Source organism: Canis lupus, chromosome 11 (assembly GCF_011100685.1).
Source record: "Canis lupus familiaris isolate Mischka breed German Shepherd chromosome 11, alternate assembly UU_Cfam_GSD_1.0, whole genome shotgun sequence".
Classification (NCBI taxonomy): Eukaryota; Metazoa; Chordata; class Mammalia; order Carnivora; family Canidae; genus Canis; species Canis lupus.
The window spans coordinates 67,249,138-67,266,906 of record NC_049232.1 but is presented as its reverse complement, the minus strand read 5'-3'; the positions used below and the strand labels follow the sequence as shown (position 1 = coordinate 67,266,906).

The following is a 17,769-nucleotide window of genomic DNA, read 5'->3' as shown; positions in this document are numbered from 1 at the left end:
AGGTGGCTGAGAGATGGGCTACGCTAGATGGGTGACGGGTATTAAGAAGGGGACTTGTTATGATGAGCACTGGATGTTGTATTTAAGTGATGAACCACTGAATTCTGCTCCTTAAACCAATATTGCACTGTATGATAACTAACGATAATTAAAATAAAAATTTGAAAAAAAATTACTTACAAAGAGAAAATAAAAAGAAATGTAAAAAACTCAAATTGAGTAGATGAAAAGTACTGCTATGAAAAAAAATCTCTAGAATTTTTAAGGAAAAAGAACAAATAAAAATGGTGAGGGTCTAGGAGCATGCTCACAGAATTTTTGCACTGGTTATCATGGGTAGGGGGTACGTTGTGAAGAAATATAACCATACATTTTTAATATTTAATACTATTTCAATTTTGCAAAAGGAGCATGTATGTTTATGTTACTTGTGTAGCTAAAAAAATATTAAAGACATTTCATCAACAGACTATATCTCCAAAACAACAATATCAAGATTGCATCAAGGACTGGTCTTGCTCATATTTTTAACAACCATCTGGCAATGTGGGGTGGCAATGTTTACAACTGCAACTTAATACTTGGATTTAACATACAAAATACATTTCGTCTTTTGGAAAGAGCGATTGGAGTAAGATACAGTTTTTTAAAAATAGGGTCCCAGAGACCTGAGCTATTTGGAAAAAAAAAATTTTTTTTTGGGCCAAGAATAAAGCGATCCAGGAATTCATTCAACCATAAAAGCTGGAAGCTGATTTTCTTGGTTATACCTGCAGTGCTTGGCACATAGTAAACACTCAATAAATAATGACTTCATGATGGATGAACCGACAGTTTTAAGTCATCTTAGTAGCACCTACTTATTTAAAAGCAGGATATATTAGCAAGGATAAAGGATGGAGCCTCTTGTTACTTTTCAAGTGAGGAGGCTGAGAGGGAGCACCCCCCCTCTTAATACCCAGGTTAGGAATTTGGTCGAGGACAGCGTTTAGTGGCTCAAGTTTTGATGATCTGTGAATTGAAAAATCTCGGAATTTTAGAACTAGACAAACTATAAAAGGGAAAACAAGCGAGTTGCCACTAGTTATATGCATAATTTTGCTCAGACGAGAGGAAGGGGCTCTAATGGCTGTGAAGTTGTGGGCACCTCAATCAGTGTCTACACTTTCATCTGAAAAAAAAAAAAAAAAAGGAATACTCTCTCCCTCGTAGGATTTGCTTTTCTTTCTTTTTTTTTTTTAATTTTTGTTTATTTATGATAGTCACAGAGAGAGAGAGAGAGAGAGAGAGAGAGGCAGAGACACAGGCAGAGGGAGAAGCAGGCTCCATGCACCGGGAGCCCGACGTGGGAGTCGATCCAGGGTCTCCAGGATCGCGCCCTGGGCCAAAGGCAGGCGCCAAACCGCTGCGCCACCCGGGGATCCCTTCTTTCTTTTTTTTTTTAAGTAAAGATTTTATTTATTTATTCATGAGAAACACAGAGAGGGGTGGGGGGCAGAGACAGGCAGAGGGAGAAGCAGGCCCCAGCAGGGAGCCGGACGGGGGACTCGATCCCTGGTCTCCAGGGTCACGCCCCGGGCTGAAGGCCGCGCCAAACCGCTGAGCCACCCGGGCCGCCCTGTTTGTTGCTTTATACGGAGGCATATGCAAAACTATATAAAATGCTGGCAACATAGTGGCCATTGCACATTGCGCAAAGAGTGTTTCAGGTGAATTCAAACCCAGCAGCCAGCGGCTGTAAGGCTGTTCACCCCCGAGAGGTCCTCAAGTTCCGGCGGTCTCGCTCCTTTCAGTCCAACCACAGCCATCGGGCCGGTGCGGTCCCAGCAGCCGACTCCCAGGATCCGGGGGGGGACCCCGGCGGCCCCCGCCCGGGTCCCGAACCCGAGCCCCCCCGGGGGTTGCAGGGCCCCGGGAGCGCGCGGCCCCGCCCCCGCCAGCCCCGCCCACCAGCCCGCCGCGGTTCGGGGGTCCCGGCGGCACACGCCTACCTCCGCTCCAGGGCCGGGTCTGCAGCGCTCTCCCCGCGGCGGGACGGCGGGGTCCGAGCCCGGCGGCCGGGCAGGCGGCGGCGGCGGCGGCGGCGCGGGAAAGCCGGCGGGGCCCGCGGGCGGGGCGGCGACGCGGGCAGCACAAGGCGCGCGCTCCCGTGGACGCAGGCGGGAGGCGGGGGCGGGGCGCGCGTGCGCGCGGGGGACCCGGGCCGGGAGGCGGGGCCTTCGGGCGGCGGCCTGGAGAGGGCGCCCTGGGGCCGAGCCGGAGGCCGCCGGGGGGCGGGGCGGAGGGAGGGCGTCGACGCACGGGGGCGGGGCGAGGCGAGGCGGGGACGCGCCTGCGGGGTGGGGACGCGGGGGCGCGGCGGTGGCGGGAGCGTCCCTGGTCTCCGCCCCTGTTTCCCACTCTCCTCCACCTCCCAGCCGGCGGGGCTCCGGAGAGGCGCCGCTCGCCCGTCCCCGGAGCCGCCCGGCGCCCGCCGCCTGCGCCCTCCGCTCGCGGTGAGCCCGTCCGTCCCCGCGCCGTGCGCTCCTCCGTCTGGGCCATGGATGGGTAAGTCCTCGGAGGCGCAGCGGCTGCGCCTGCCCCGCTTCCTTTCGGCTCCGCGGCCGGACGCGCGACCCCCCGGCCGAGCCCGACGGCGGGGCTTCCGGGCGCCCCGCATCGCAGGGGCGGTCCGCCGCCGCCGCCGCCGCCTCTCCTGCCGCCCGCCCCCCCGAGGCGCCCCCGTAATGTCCGCCCCTTCACAGCCTCGCACCCGGAAGCGGAGGGAAGCCGGTGCCGCCGCCGGGCGCCGGGGTCCGCCCTCGGCGCGCGGGGTCCGGGGAGCCCGGCCCGGCCTGCCGGCACTTCCTCTCAGAAAATGGTGCGCTGCGCTGGGGGAGGCGGAGGCGGCGCTCGGGGCGGGCGAGCTCCCGCTCGGGGAGTTGCTGTTTACCGGTGAGGTGGGGCGAGCGCCGGAGCTTCCCCTGGCGGGGAGGCGAGCGCACGCGTCGGGGCACGTCTGGGCGGCGACCTGGTCGCGAAGCCGGGGGGCCCGCCGCGGGGGGGCGGCGACGGGCGGGGCGGGGCTGCGGGAGGGGGGGCTTCGGGGGGGTCCCGCCCGCCGCGGTCTCGGACCCGGGCTGCGCGCTGTGCGCACGACCTCTGTACACCGGGCGTCTGGACCTGGCGACCGTGGACTCCGCCCCCCCCCCCCACGGCCCCCCTCCCCCCCCCAAAGAAACTTCTTGAATTTCTGCAATTTTCGGGCAGCTTTCAGACGCTCTAAAAGTTAACGAGGTCCGTGATCAAAACAGATACGGGATCACTGATAGGAACATTTCCGAGGACCCAGGGATATGGCGTGGGACCTGGCATATCGTTTCATGTTGCAAGAAACGGCTGGATTAGGGTCTTGGTGGATTGAAGGTGGCATATGTATCTCAAGGTTTTTAAGACCGCTCCAGTTCTGTTAGAGCTTGCACGTCCACTTAACTTATTCTCCTTACGTATTTGAGGTTTTGTCTGGCCTTTTACTTGCTTTTTGAGGACAAGATATCTGCAAAGCCCTAGGTCGTAGGATACGTGGAACTTGCGTAAACGGTAAGAGCCGTGTGCGTGTTACCATCTAGTTGATGACTGTTGCCCTGCTGTCTGTGCAAAGACAATGGGCTCTTCCAACAGTTTTTGCCTTCGTTAGACCTCATTTATCTACTTTTGTGACATTAAATCCGTGTGGTATTTAGATCAACTCATTTGAATGCTAATTGCACGCGGCTGCGGGCGTTAGAATGCGATTGCAGCTTTCATGGAGGGTGCTGATGTTCTGTGTTTCGTTTCAAGCCAATTGAAGCTATTTTCATTCTCTAGTTGAAACTTTTCCGAGAGCGCTTGTCGAAAACTCTTTTCATTTCACGTCACCTCATTCAGTTACAGCTCAGAGGTGTGCAAAGTTGGGTGTTTTCATTATTTGTGTGATGACGCCGATATTTCAGTTCAGGGAGGCTGTGAAGTTAGTGTCTCCCTGTGTCGAAGGCGTTGTCGTTAGACGGTTGGACTCGAGCTGTGGAAGCAGTGTAGCTTTTTGTGTTGGAAAATTTATAGTGATGACAAAGAGGACTCGAGTTCTGCGTCTCGGCTGTTAAATTCTTGGGTAACTGAGAAGCGCAAACATGCTCTTTCAGATGGTGTAATAACTCTTCATCCTATATATGGTTTTAAAGCTAAGAATGAGTTTGTTGGTTTAAGTGTGTGGGGCAGTAAGACATTCTGGAAGGTAGGTTCAGGACCAATACCATCTTATTTTCTCTGCACAAACGGGTTATTTGGTACATTTAAGTTTCAGATAAATGAATTTCAAGTTTCAGAAGTTTGTAAGGAAAAATAAAAAATCGACATGGTTATTGTTCAAAGCAGTTTGCATCATTGAACAATCTAGCGTCATAAATTTGTTTACTTTTATTAAGTAATGGCATTATAGGTTATTAATATATAGAATATGGTTGGAGCTTTCTCTTAGGAGATAGGTACACTGTTACTGCAGATGATTTCTTTGGGATGAGAAAAGATAGATTTTTGTTTGGAAAGAAGTTTGTAGGAGTTTATACACCTTGGGGTTAAGGGATGTGGTTTTGAACACAGTGAATGTTTGCTTTCAGGAGGCTCGTTAACTTTCTGCATTTTCCCACAACCTGAAAAGACCCATTTTCATTATTTTGGATAGTTAAAAAAGAAACAACAAACCACCAGTCCAGTCTGTCTTTCTAGATCTTCCTCAAATCCCAACTGTCTTTTGTGTGTGTGTGTGTGTAACGTGTTGATTTCCTCCTGAGATAATTTATACTTAAACACGGTTTTGATGTGGTGCAGTTTTTTCAAAAAGCAGATCTTTGAAAATTTTCATGTCTGAAATTTGATATTTGCATTTATTTTAGTTTTGAGAAACTATATTAGCTATATTTTGATGAGCTGTTTTGGGTGGTAGATGCAAATTTGCAAGATACCTTCTATTTCTTTAAAAGCCACTCACTAGCTTAAAATTTCACTTAAAATCTTAAACATGGCAATTGAGGCCAGTGATTTAAAATAATGAACTTTGGCGATTTTGAGTTTTGATTTGGATTTGTTAAATAGAGGTAAATGGATAAACACGTATTACTTATTGACACACAGCTATACTTTAATAAATACTAAAATAATTTCATTTGCTATTTGTTACTTGTAGTGAAAGCTTTGCTTTTACACTCTGCTGTTGCTAGACTGTCCCATCACTTTTCTTTGAATTAACATTTCACAACTCATCACATTCTTATTTTTATTAATTTTTATTATTATAATGCTTTTCTTTTTTCTTTAATTTTATTCTCTCTGTCTTTTAAAAACTTGTTCTCTAACTTTGTTTTCCATTTTCTCTTTTTACTTTTTCCATACAGTGTTGTTACAGATCTTATAGCAGTCGGTTTAAAGGTAGGACTCTTTTACTATCCTTTCATAAGCCTTTTAAAATCTTAGTTTCCGCATCCCCCCCCCCCCCCCCCCCAGTGATGATATCATCTAACCTGTTCATAAAGTTATTCTGTTTTATTGTGTGATAATAACCTTTCATTTTTATTTAGTTTCAAAATAAGTGGATCTGTAGCTGATTTAGATTTTACACATTTATAAAGAGGGGCTATACAATATTATATACTTAAATTGTGAACAAAAAGAGTTCAGCTCCAAATTTTACATGAACTATCAGAATTGTGTTTATTTGATTTTGTTTTGTTTTGTTTTGTTTTATCAGTTAAATGTAGCAGTTTAACTGCTGCAGTTAAATGTAGCAGTTAAGTGTAGCCTAGCCTAGAACAAACCCTATCATGTTTGTTCTTATATCTCCTCTTGGATGTGCTTATGAGTAGTAAAATAATAATAGCAGCTAAAGTTTCTTCAGTTCCTAGTATGTGCCAACTGCTTTACACATATTTCACTAATTATAACAGTCCTTCAAGGTAGGTATTAATAAATTCCCATTTTAGAGATGTAAAGATAGTTTCAGAAAGTTTGTTTTCAGGGTGTGGTGCACCAGAGTTCAAACCCATGTCTTCCTGGTTCCAAAGCCTGACCTTTTTTTTTTTTTTGCTTTCTTTTTTTTTTTTTTGTAATAACTAGCTGCTAATAATAAAGGGTCTGGTCTGTCTAGAAAGAAAGTGAACAGGAGAGCTGGAAAATTAATATTTTACAGTAATAATTCTTCTAAGTTAAGTCACTTAAGTTTTATCAGTCTTATTTATTGAATTCTAAAATATAAATCAAGTAAACAATGTTTAATCACTATGAGGCTTTTAAAATATAAACGAGTGTTTTAAAGTTTCCTTTAGCAATTTGGTATTTAATATATAGCTGAGTAGAGAATCTAGTTCTAGAGGTCACTTATAGTTTGGATTACTAGAGGGAACAAAAATAAATAATTCATGTTTATAAGTACTTTATGTGAAGTTGTTTGACCACTTTCTGTCTTCCATCTCTTCATCATCTCTTCTTGCAAGCAATTTCAGCACTTCCACATTTGCAGTTACTGGATCTGGTGGTGATGCCCATATTCTTAAAATACCTTAAATAAACATAATAGCATATGAAACTAACAATAGGATTCTGAGATTAACATAATTGGGAACTACTGCTTTTACTGTCTTTTGAAGTAGGGTGGAGTTAGCTTGTTTTGGCAAACTTTGAACATATTTCATGAATTGAAAATAAATGGAGGAACTTCTTTAGTGAGATGCTGGCCGCCGCCTTCTCCTTCTCCTCCTCCTCCTCCTCTTCCTCCTCCTCTTCCCCCTCCCCCCCCCACAGACATTTAGGTCAGTTTCTCTTTTGGAAATGACACTAAGAGATTAGAAACTGCAGGCTCCTATCTAGGATCACTTTCGGTGTCTGTAGGTACCTGTGAGGGAAAGGATATTTAAAGTGAATGTTTGGTCTTATCCAAAATGTAATTTGTGATTATAGAATTTATCTAGCAAAAATGAATACAGGAAACATTAAAAAAAATTTTACCATTTTTGAGTTGAGAAATTATGCTTGAAGGGGTATTATGTCTTTTTTATTGTGGGGAAAATATATCTTGATAAAAAGATTAGGCATGGCATTCAGATTTGAATACATGATTTGGATTTCTGACTACCTGTTTAGCAGCAAGCACTTTGAAAACATAGATCCTACTCAGAAAAGATAAGCTGATTAGTTGTTTCACTAGGCAACCTATATTTTTGTAGAGTTAAATACTGGAAATGTCTGTAATATTACTCATTATATGGAGAATTTGTCCTAAGATTTTCTACTTCTTTTGGATCCCATCCAAAGAGTTTAGTTACCAGGTAATAGGCTAGTAAGAAGGCTCATAATTCATCTAGATTATATAAACCAAAATTAGCAAATTAAATGAGTCCCTTAAGAATGTCAGTTACTTACCTTCCTCTGTTTGCTATTTGAATATGATACAACAAATAGTTTTAGCCAGTGGGAAGAGTGGATTTCAGGTTATGCTCCATAAAGTTGGCTTTCCCGGATTCAGAAAAATAATATGAATTTCACTTTTAAAACTAGCTTTTAAAGAATTAAAAATACCCTTAAATATGAAATCCTTTATTTTAGGAAAAGAAAGCTGAATTGTTTTTAGAGATGACTGATAATGAACATGTGTCCAGAACTTTATTATATCAGATAAAACAAACTGTCAGCATTGTGGGTAACATAGCTTTTTGTGTGTATACCTAAGTGTATTTTAAATTTCCAGCTTATTTTACTAACTAGTTTATGCCAAACTCAAGTATTTCCCATATTTATGGTTATTTTTCCAAAATATGATAGTAGTTATTAAAACAAATGATTTTTGGGCACCTGGGTGGCTCAGTCCGTTGAGTCCAACTTTGTTTCAGGTTATGATCTCAGAGTCCCTGTCGGACTCCCTACTCTGCAGTGAGTCTGCTTGTCCCTCTTCCTGTGCCCCTTCCCCCGTTCATATTCTGTTTCTCTCTCATATGAGTGGAGGAAGGGGCTGAGGGAGAGAAGCAGACTCCCCATGGAGTCCAGGAGCCTGATGCTGCTGAGTCTCATGACGTCGAGATCATGACCTGAGCTGAAATCAAGAATCTGGCCTGTTAACCAACAGACCCACCCAGGCGCCCCTAAAACATTACTTTTTAAAATGATATTCCATGCATTTTCTGTGTAGTCTTCCTATTTTAAATGATTAGATGAATATAGAAAAACTCACCTTTAGTAAGGACTGAAATTGGCTTCTAATAATTAGCATGCCTGTCAATATAAAGGAGAAAACGATATAGCATATTTAAATTAATTTTGAAGATCAATTTTTTATTTGCTTGAGTAGAGCTTAGCAAAGTACAGCCTGTGGACCAAATCCAGCTTGCCACCTGTTTTGTAAATAGTTTTGTTGGAACACAGCCATGCTAATTCCATATTGTCTGATGACTTTCACGATTAGAATGATAGAGTTGAATAATTGTAGCAGAGATCATATGACCACAAAGCCTAAAATATTTACTTTCTGGCCCTTTTCAGAAAAAGCTTTGTTTGATATATACAAAGTATAGAAGGCCTTTGCTGGACATTTTTTAAAATTGAGTTTTAATTTACATAGAGTGAAATGCACAGTTCTCAAGGATATAGTGCAATACATTTTGACAAATGTATCTACCTGAGTTTCCTACTCCCCAGTCAAGGCAATAGAACATCACTCCAAAATGTTCGTTGTTGTCTTTTTACAGACTCTTTCTAGACAATTGTTCTGATTTCTATCATCATAGATTAATTTTGTTTCTGAACTTAATGTAAATGGAATAAAACATTTGCACATCATATATACAGTGTAAGCTCTTTGATGTCTGGCTTCTTTTACTCAGCAAAATGATTTTTAGTATGTATGTATTTATTTATAGATGTATTTATTTTAGAGGGAGACAGGGTGGGTGGAAGGTAGAGAGAGTCCTCTGCAGACTTTGCACTGTCTTGGCCCCATCTCAGGACCTTGAGATCACCACCACCTGAGCCAAAACCAAGAGTCCCCTTGCTCAAGTGGTAGCTCAACTGACTGAACCAACTAGGTGCCTCTTAACAAAATGATTTTTATTTATTTATTTATATTTTATTTTATTTTATTTTATTTTATTTTATTTTTTTTACAAAATGATTTTTAGATTCGGCCATGTTACCTGTATTAGTAGTTCTTTTTTTTTTTTTTTAATTTCTGAGAGTATTTTTTTTTTTTTTTCAGATTTATTTACTCATTCATTCAGAGAGAGTGAAGAGAGAGGCAGAGACACAGGCAGAGGGAGAAGCAGGCTCCATGCAGGGAGCCTGACATGGGGCTCCATCCCTGGTCTCCAGGATCACACCCCAGGCTGCAGGCGGCGCTAAACCACTGCGCCACCGGGGCTGCCCTTCTGAGAGTATTCTATTATGTAAATGTGTTACAGTATTTAAAAATCTATTCTCCAGTTGGTAGATGTTTGGGTTCTTTACAGATTTGGGCTATCATGAATAAAGTGGCTATAAGCATTTGTGTCTGGGTAGATGTATGTTTAATTCTACACCATATCTGGGAGTAGAATTAGGTAATGTGTATGTTTAAATTTGAAAGAAACTGTCAGACTATTTTGTTAAATGTTATACCGCTTTATACTCTAACTAGCTACGTATTAGAGTTTAGTTTGCCCACATCCTTGTTTACACATGATATTGCCGGTCTTCACTTTTATCCATTCTAGTGGGTGTAACCAAAATGGCTGACGAACCTTTTTGGTTTTTTTCTACCTTTTTCATGTATTTTTAGCCATTCACTTATCTTTTTATCAGTGTCTGTTAATGCTTTTATCTATTTTTTAAAAAGATTTATTTATTTGTTTATTTATTTATTTATTTAGCGGGGGGTGAGAGAGGGCATGGAGGGTAGAGGGAGAAAGAGTCTTAGGCAGACTCCGCTTTGGCACAGAGCCCCACCTAGGGCTTGATCTCGGGACCCTGAGATCATGACCTGACCCGAACTGAAACCAAGAGTGGGCTGCTTAACCGATTATATCACCCAGAAGCCCCTTTGCCAATTAAAAAAATTATTATTATATTTAAGAGGTCTTATTTATTTATTTGAGAGAGGTAGCGGAGAGAGCGCACACCAGCAGTTGGGAGGGGCAGAGGGAGAAGCAGATATCCTGCTAATTAGGGAGCCCGAGCAGGGCTCCATATCAGGACCCTGAAATCATGACCTGAGCTTAACAGACTGAGTGACCCAGGCACCCCTACCTATTTTTTTAAAAATAGATTTCTTTGTTGTGGTGCGTGGCTGGCTTTGTCAGAAAAGCCTGCAACTCTTGGTTGATCTCGGGATTGTGAGTTCCAGCTCTACATTGGGTGTAGAGGTTACTTAAATAAATAGATGAAAAACTGAAAAAAAAAAAAGTGTTTTCTGAAGACAGCATTATGGTAAGGCCTTAAAAAGAAAAAGATTTTATTTATTTGAGAAGGTAAGCAAGCAAACAAGGATGACTGCATTTGAGGTGAAGGGGAGAGGGAAAGCAAGCTCCCCCGCTGAGCAGGGGAGCCAATGCTGGGCTGGATCCCAGAACTCTGGGATCATGACCTGAGTTGAAAGTAGATATTTAATAGGCTGAGCCACAGAGGTGCCCCTAGCAGGGTCTTTGTTTAATCCTCTCTGACAGTCTTTCTTATAATTGGTGTACGTAGACCATTCACACGTCAAGGGATGATTTACTTGGACTAATATCTACCTTGTTCATAACTGTTTTCTGTTGTTACACAAAATCAATCTGGTAAATTTGAAGATCTGTTGGATTTATTAATAAGTGATTGATGAATCAGGCAGTATCCCAACTAATAAGTAGAGGGGAGCTTTAAGGTGTTGTACAACAGAGAAGGAAGGTTTTCATAGGAAAGGAAGGTGGGGCAGGAAGTTATTAGCGAAAGAAAGGATTGTTTAGGCAAGATCACCTTCTTTATTGGGGGTCTTATTATGCAGATTACCTCATCTTCCTTTGGGAGATTGAGAGGGCTGTGGGAAGGATTACCTCGTTGATGCTGCTCAGAAAATTCCTGACTGACCGCGTTAAGACAATTCTGGGGGAGGTTGAAACTGCCATTAGGTTAGGTATTAAGTCAAGATTTGGTGATTTGTCTTAAGTGATGCCATTTTGGGGCTGCGATTTTCTTTTTAATACTGTTCATTGACTTGTTCTTTGTTTTTATTTTCTTTCTCTCATTTTTTGCCTTCTTTGGTTGTATTTATTTTTTATTTTTTAAAAATTTTTAAAAAGGATTTTATTTATTTATTCATGAGAGACACAGAGAGAAAAGAGGCAGAGACACAGGCAGAGAGGTAGGTGCAGGCTCCACGCAGGGAGCCTGACGTGGGACTCCATCCCGGGTCTCCAGGATCACACCCTGGGCTGAAGACGGCGCTAAACCACTGAGCCACCCAGGCTGCCCACCGTCTTTGGTTTTAATTGAACAATTTGTATGATTTCATTTATCTCCTCTTAGCATATTAATTTTACTTTAAACCTTTTTTTAGTGGTTTCCCTATACATTCTAGTGCATGCCATATACATTTACAACTCCTCAAAATCCACCTTTAACACTACACTGCTTCAGTGTGCAGTTACTTTATGGCAGCATTTTCATTTATTCCTTCCTGTCTCTTATGACATTATTATCCTTCATTTCGCTTAACCAAGTGGAATAATCATCCAATACATTGTTACTGTTATGACACTTGTTTTTTAGATCAATTAGGAATAAGATGTATAAAATATTTTATTTTACCTTCATCTTTTCTTCCACAGTCTTCCTTTGCTTATGTGGGTCTGAGTTTCTGATGTGTGTAATTTTCCTTCTCTCCAAAGAACTTTTTTGAGCAGGGGAGCTTTAGGAGGGAGCCAGATGCAGGCCTTGATCTCAGGGCCCTAAGAACAGGACATGAGCAGAAGGCAGCCACTTAACTATCTGAGCCACCCAGGTGCCCCTCCAAAGAACTTCTTTTAACATTTATTGTAGAACAGGTCTACTGACAATCAATTCTTTGTTTTTGTTTGAGAAAGTCTTTATTTCTCCTTTACTTTTTCCTTTTCACAGTAGGCTCCATGCCCAGTGTGGAGCCCAGCACAGGGCTTGAACTTACATCTAGACCTGAGCTGACACCAAGAGTCAGAAACTTAATTGAATAAGCAACCCAGGTGCCCCCTCCTTTACTTTTGAGGATGTTTTTCATGTAGAAATCTAGGTTAGTGGTATTTTTTTTCCTTCCCTTGATACTTTAAATATTTCATTCTACTTTCTTGAAGCTTGCATTGTTTCTGATGAGAAAAAAACCTGTAATTCTTACCTTTATTCCTCTCTATGTCTGTAAGGTGTCTTTCCCCTCTGTTTTTTCCCTGGGATCTTCAATATTTTCTTTATTTGAACTCTATTCTTTGAAGAGAGATATATTCTTTGAATATATACCTATATTCTAGGTATAAGTCCTCTTTCAGATATATGTGTTGTGAATATTTTTTCTTAGTCTGTTGCTTATCTGCTGATTTCTTAATGTTTTGATAAACAGAAAAATTTAATTTTGAAAAATTTCTTTTCTTTTTTTGGTTATAGCTTTCTGTTCTAGTCTGAGAAATCTGCTCATCCCAAGGATATAAAGATACTCTGTTTGCTTTAAGAAGCCCGTACTTTGAACTTTTTTTTTTTGAACTTTTTTTTTTATTTAAAGATTTTAAAAATTTATTCATGAGAGACGCAGAGAGAGAAAGAGAGAGAGACAGGCAGAGGGAGGACTCCAGGATCAGGCCCTGGGCTGAAGGTGGCGCTAAACCACAACCAAGGCTGTCCTGTACTTTGAACTTTTATAAAAGATTAGGTCTGAGGGGCCCCTGGGTGGCTCAGCGGTTGAGCGTCTGCCTTTGGGGTCCTGGGATTGAGTCCCACATCGGGCTCCCCGCAGGGAGCCAGCTTCTCCCTCTGCCTATGTCTCTGCCTCTGTGTCTCTCATGAATAAATAAATAAATGATCTTTTAAAAAAAGGCTAGATCTGAGATGAATCTCATATGTGCTTTTTGTGCGTGGTGTGTGGTAGATGTGGAGATTGACTTGTTTCCATGTGGTTATCTTAAGTTAGTTGGACACCTTTTGTTGAAAAGATTTTCCATTTTGTAATGAGTTGTTGGTACTGTTACTTGAAAATCAGCTCACTCTCTGTGAGTGCACACTGATTTTTTTAATCCATTATCTATTTATTATGTTAATATCACACTGTCTTGTTAACAATTGATTTATAGTGCATCTTAAAATCAAGTACTGTAAGTCCTTCAACTTTGTTTTTGTTTATCAATATTGTTTCAGCTATACTAAGTCATTTGCATTTTACTTAAGAATTTACAATCAGCTTGTCAGTTTCTATTTAGAAGCTGGGATAATGACTGGGATTACACAGACTACGTAGGTCAGTTAGGGAAAAATTGACATTTCAACCATTCTGAGTCTTGTATTCTGTGGAACAGAGTATCTCAGTTTTTTAGGTCTTCTGTAATTCTAGTTATGTTTTATAGTTTTCACTGTACAGGTTTACATGTATATTTTAAATGTTGCCTCTTATTTTAGTATGGTAAATTGTGTTTTCTTGTTGATATATAGAAATACTTTGCACATTTACTTTGTTACTTATGACATTGCTGTTACTGTATTTTTTTAAATTGCTTAGGATTTTTTTTTTTTTTTTATGTACAGGATCATGTCATCTGTGATTATAGTTTTATTTCTCCCTTTCCAATCTGGATGACTTTTTCTTCCCTTAATCCAAAATTTGAGACCTTAGTATAATGCTAAGTAGAGGTGACAACATTCCTTAATCTTATTCCTGCTTATAAGGGAAAGCAGTCTATTTTTGTTAGCTGTAGGTTTTTCTTAGATTCCTTTCTCATGTTAAAAAATTTTTCTGTTCATTGCTGTTTTTTATTAACATGAATGCATGTTGGATTTGGATCTTTGAAGGAATTTATACATTGCAGCTAAATTGTTTATGGGCATAAAATTGTTCATCTTTCCTTATCTTGTTAATCTCTAGGACCTGTAATGATTTCCATCTTTTCGTTTTTTTTTTTTTTTTTTTTAAGATTTTATTCATCTATTCATGAGAGACCCAGAGAGAGAGAGAGGCAGAGACACAGGCAGAGGGAGAAGCAGGCTGTATGGAGGGAGCCCAACATGGGACTTGATCCCGGGACTCCAGGATCAGGCCCTGGAGTGAAAGCGGCACTAAACCGCTGAGCCACCCGTGCTGCCCTCTTTTCGGTTTTAATATTAGTAATTCATGTTTTCTTTCTTTCTTTCTTTCTTTCTTTCTTTCTTTCTTTCTTTCTTTCTTTCTTTCTTTCTTTCTTTCTCTTTCTTTCTTTCTTTCTTTCTTTCTTTCTTTCTTTCTTTCTTTCTTTCTTTCTCTGTCTTTCTGTCTTTCTGTCTTTCTGTCTTTCGTTCTGTTCTGTTTGCTGATTGATGTAGGTAGAGGTTTTCAATATTACCAATCTTTTTCAAAAGGCAATTTTGGGTTTCATTTATTTTTTCCTTGGTTGGCCTTTCTATTTCATCACTTTCACTCTTTATTATTAAGATTTATTCTCATATTTTCTGTGGGTCAGGAATCTGGGTGTGGCTTAGCTGAGTACTCTAACTTTGGGGCTCTTGCATGTGACGTGTCTAGGTGTTGGTAGATGCTGCAGTCATCTTCTGTGGAAGAATCTTCTTCCAAGCTTACTCACATGTTTGACAGGAGTCAGTTTCTCCTGTGCTGTTGACTTGAGGGCCTCACTTTCTCATTTGTTGTTGGCTAAAGGCTGCCCTCAATTCCTTGCCATGTGGGTATCTCTGTAGTGCAGCTTGCCTCAGCAATTTCTTTCTCTCAAGTAACCAAGTAAAGCAGGAGTCAGTCTTTTGAAACTTCATCTGGGAGGGGGTAACCTATTTACTTTTGCTAAAGTATTCTCTTCTTAGAGTTATGTCACTAGGTGTAGCGTAGCCTACACTGAAGGGTAGGGTATTACACCTGGATGTGAACACTAGGCAGTGGGGACCAGAGGTTTGCTTACTACTTCAGAAGAGAAAAAGTAGAGTGGTGTAGGGATAATGCACATGTTCAGCTTTATTAGATAGTTCTAGATTAGTAATGGCAGTGTTTGAGAGTTACTGTTGTTACAAATTCTCACCAACACTTGGTATTTTCACCTGAGATTTTTAAATGTAATCAGTTTACTGCTATAAATTTTCCTCTAAACACAGCTTTAGCCACATCTTGAGTTTGCTTTGTTCTGTTTTCATTTTTATTGAGAGTAAATAAAACTGCAAGGAAGTAGGAGATAAGTAACTTGAATGTTCAAATTCCTTGAAGGATAGAAAATATCAGATGACCAAAGCTGACGTGAGTTAGAAAATATTCCTTTTCATAAAAAGTTTGTATAAAATATTATTTATTCATTAATCTTTGACAAAATTCAGTGCAGCTATTTATGGGTGCATTTTTGTGTGTGTCGTAAAGTTTTTAATTATGAGTTCAGTTTTTAAAAATAGATCCTGTGTTAATTCAGTTGTTAAATTTCTTTTGCTGTATCCTACATATTTTGTCAAACTGGTGTTTTTTTTTTTGTTTTTTTTTTTTAAGATTTTATTTATTTATTCATGAGAGACCCACAGAGAGAGGTAGGCTCCTTGCAGGGAGTCCAAGGTGGGACTTGATTCCCAGCCCAGAATCTTGCCCTGAGCCAAAGGCAGACAGACACTCAGCCCCTGAGCTACCCAGGCATCCCAACATACTGGTGTGCTTTAGTAGCGGGGAGGGACAGAGGGAAAGAATCTCCAAGTAGACTCTCTGCTGAGCAGGGAACCCAAGAAGTGGCTTGATCCCATGAGATCACCACCCACGCCAAAACCAAGAGTTGGACACGTAACTGACTGAGCCACCAGGCGCCCCTGATATACTGGGTTTTTATTTTCACTCAGTTTAAAATATTTTTCTTTCTTTTCTTTTTTTCTTTTCTTTCCTTCTTTCTTATTTATAAACATTTATTTTTATTTTTTTAAAAAATATTTTCTATTTTGACTTTTCCTGTGATCCATGATTGTTTCTAAGTGTGTGGTTTAATTTCTAAATATTTTGAGTTTTTCCAGATATCTTCATGTTACTGTTTTGTTTTTTAAGATTTATTTATTCATTGATTCATGAGAGACAGAGAGAGAGAGGCAGAGACACAGGCAGAGAGAGGAGAAACAGGCTCCCTGTAGGGAGCCCGATGTGGGACTCATCCAAGGACTCCCAGGATCATGCACTGGGCCAAAGGCAGACGCTCAACCACTGAGCCACCCTGGTGTCCCCATGTTACTGTTTTTTAATGTTACTTTATATCATTTTAATCTCCTCCCCCCCCCCCTTTTTTTTTAAATTAGAGCACAAGCAGGGGAGGAAGATGACAGAGGGAGGGGGAAAAGTAGACTGCCTGCTGAGCAGGGAGCCCAATTCAGGGCTCCATCCCAGGACTAGGGGATCATGACCTGGGTGGAAGGTAGATGCTTAACCAACTGAGCCACCCAAGGTACCCCTGTATCATTTCAGTCTTTTTAGGTTTCCTGAAATTTAATGTCAAGCTTATGGTCTGTATGAATGGTCTATATTCATTTGTAGAGACTATATAGTTTATGTTTGTTGAGCGTATTGCCTTATAAATGTCAGTAAGATAAGTTGGTTGAAAATTCAAGTCTTCTGGGATGCCTTGTTGGCTCAGTCAGTAGAGCATCCAGCTTTTGATTTCAGGGTTGTGAGTTTGAACCCCGTGTTTGGTATACAGATTACTTTTAAAAGAAAATAAAATGCAAGTTTTCTGATAGACTTACTGATTTTCTTTCTTTTTGAACTGTTAATTACTGAAAGAGGAGAGAATGTTGGCATTTTCATCTGTAAATATGGGTTTTTTGTTTCTTTGTAGTTGTGTAAATTTTTGCTTTCTTATGTATTTAAGTTTACCTATTCCTTTTGTAGCTAGATTTAGGTTGTGTATTTTTGGCAGGAATACCACAGAAATGATGTTATGATCTTCTCAGTGTATTGTATCAGAAGGTAAAGGATGTTGATTTGTCCTATTACTTGTAATGTTAATTTTGATCACTTGTTTAAGGTTGTGTTTGCCAGGGTTTCTACTGTAAATTTATTGTTTTTCCATTGAAAGTTTGGTTGATCTCACTTGTAAATCTGGGTCTGGGTTGAGAGTAGAAGATGGGAGGTCTTTATTTATTAATTCAATATCTTTAATTCATATGGTTTAATTCAAGCTCTCTGTTTCCTCTCAACACTAATTTTGGAATTTTATATTTTTCTAGGAATGCATTCATTTGATTATTCATTTCATAAGTTTATTATTCTGCGGTTTATAATACGTCAATTTTTAAGCTGTAGTCTTCAGTTATTTATTTTTTTGTTCTGAATTGCTTCTTCTGTCCTTGATCTTTTATGCCAGAGGCTCAGGTATTCTTTGAAAGAACCAGCTTTGGGTTTTTATTAATCTTTAAGTTATTTTTCAGTTCTTGATTTTGTTTTCTGTTCTTTAAAATTTTTTCTTTCATGTTTGTTTGGGTTCATTCTCTTGCTCTTTTTTTTACGTTTTTGAATTGGATGTTTAACCCACTTATTTTTAAATTTCCTGTTTCAGCCGTAAATTTATCTTAAAGTATTAAAACTGGAAACTGCAAGTT

The 17,769-nt window shown here is 40.6% G+C and overlaps 1 protein-coding gene and 1 long non-coding RNA gene across 11 annotated transcripts in view; one reads left to right on the top strand and one right to left on the bottom strand.

The window, feature by feature from the left end:
* The window catches only part of PTBP3 (polypyrimidine tract binding protein 3), a 152,703-nt gene that overhangs the window by 29,314 nt on the left and 105,620 nt on the right, over positions 1-17,769 (top strand). For 2 of the 7 annotated variants that reach the window (XM_038553113.1, XM_038553111.1), the window contains exon 2: positions 5,409-5,442. The gene's annotated coding sequence lies outside the window, so the exon portion shown is untranslated. Of the gene's footprint in view, positions 1-2,402; positions 2,548-2,877; positions 2,935-5,408; positions 5,443-17,769 lie in introns of those variants that run through there. The other 5 variants (XM_038553112.1, XM_038553110.1, XM_038553115.1 and 2 more) reach the window with 4 other exon arrangements.
* The window catches only part of LOC119873979, an 86,521-nt gene continuing 74,991 nt past the window's right edge, over positions 6,240-17,769 (bottom strand). Inside the window, exons 4-6 of one of the 4 annotated variants that reach the window (XR_005367165.1) lie at positions 11,815-11,954; positions 8,234-8,274; positions 6,240-6,568 (exon numbers count right to left, since the gene is read on the bottom strand). This is a non-coding gene — a long non-coding RNA (uncharacterized LOC119873979). Of the gene's footprint in view, positions 6,569-6,589; positions 6,902-8,233; positions 8,275-11,814; positions 11,955-17,769 lie in introns of those variants that run through there. The other 3 variants (XR_005367167.1, XR_005367164.1, XR_005367166.1) reach the window with 3 other exon arrangements.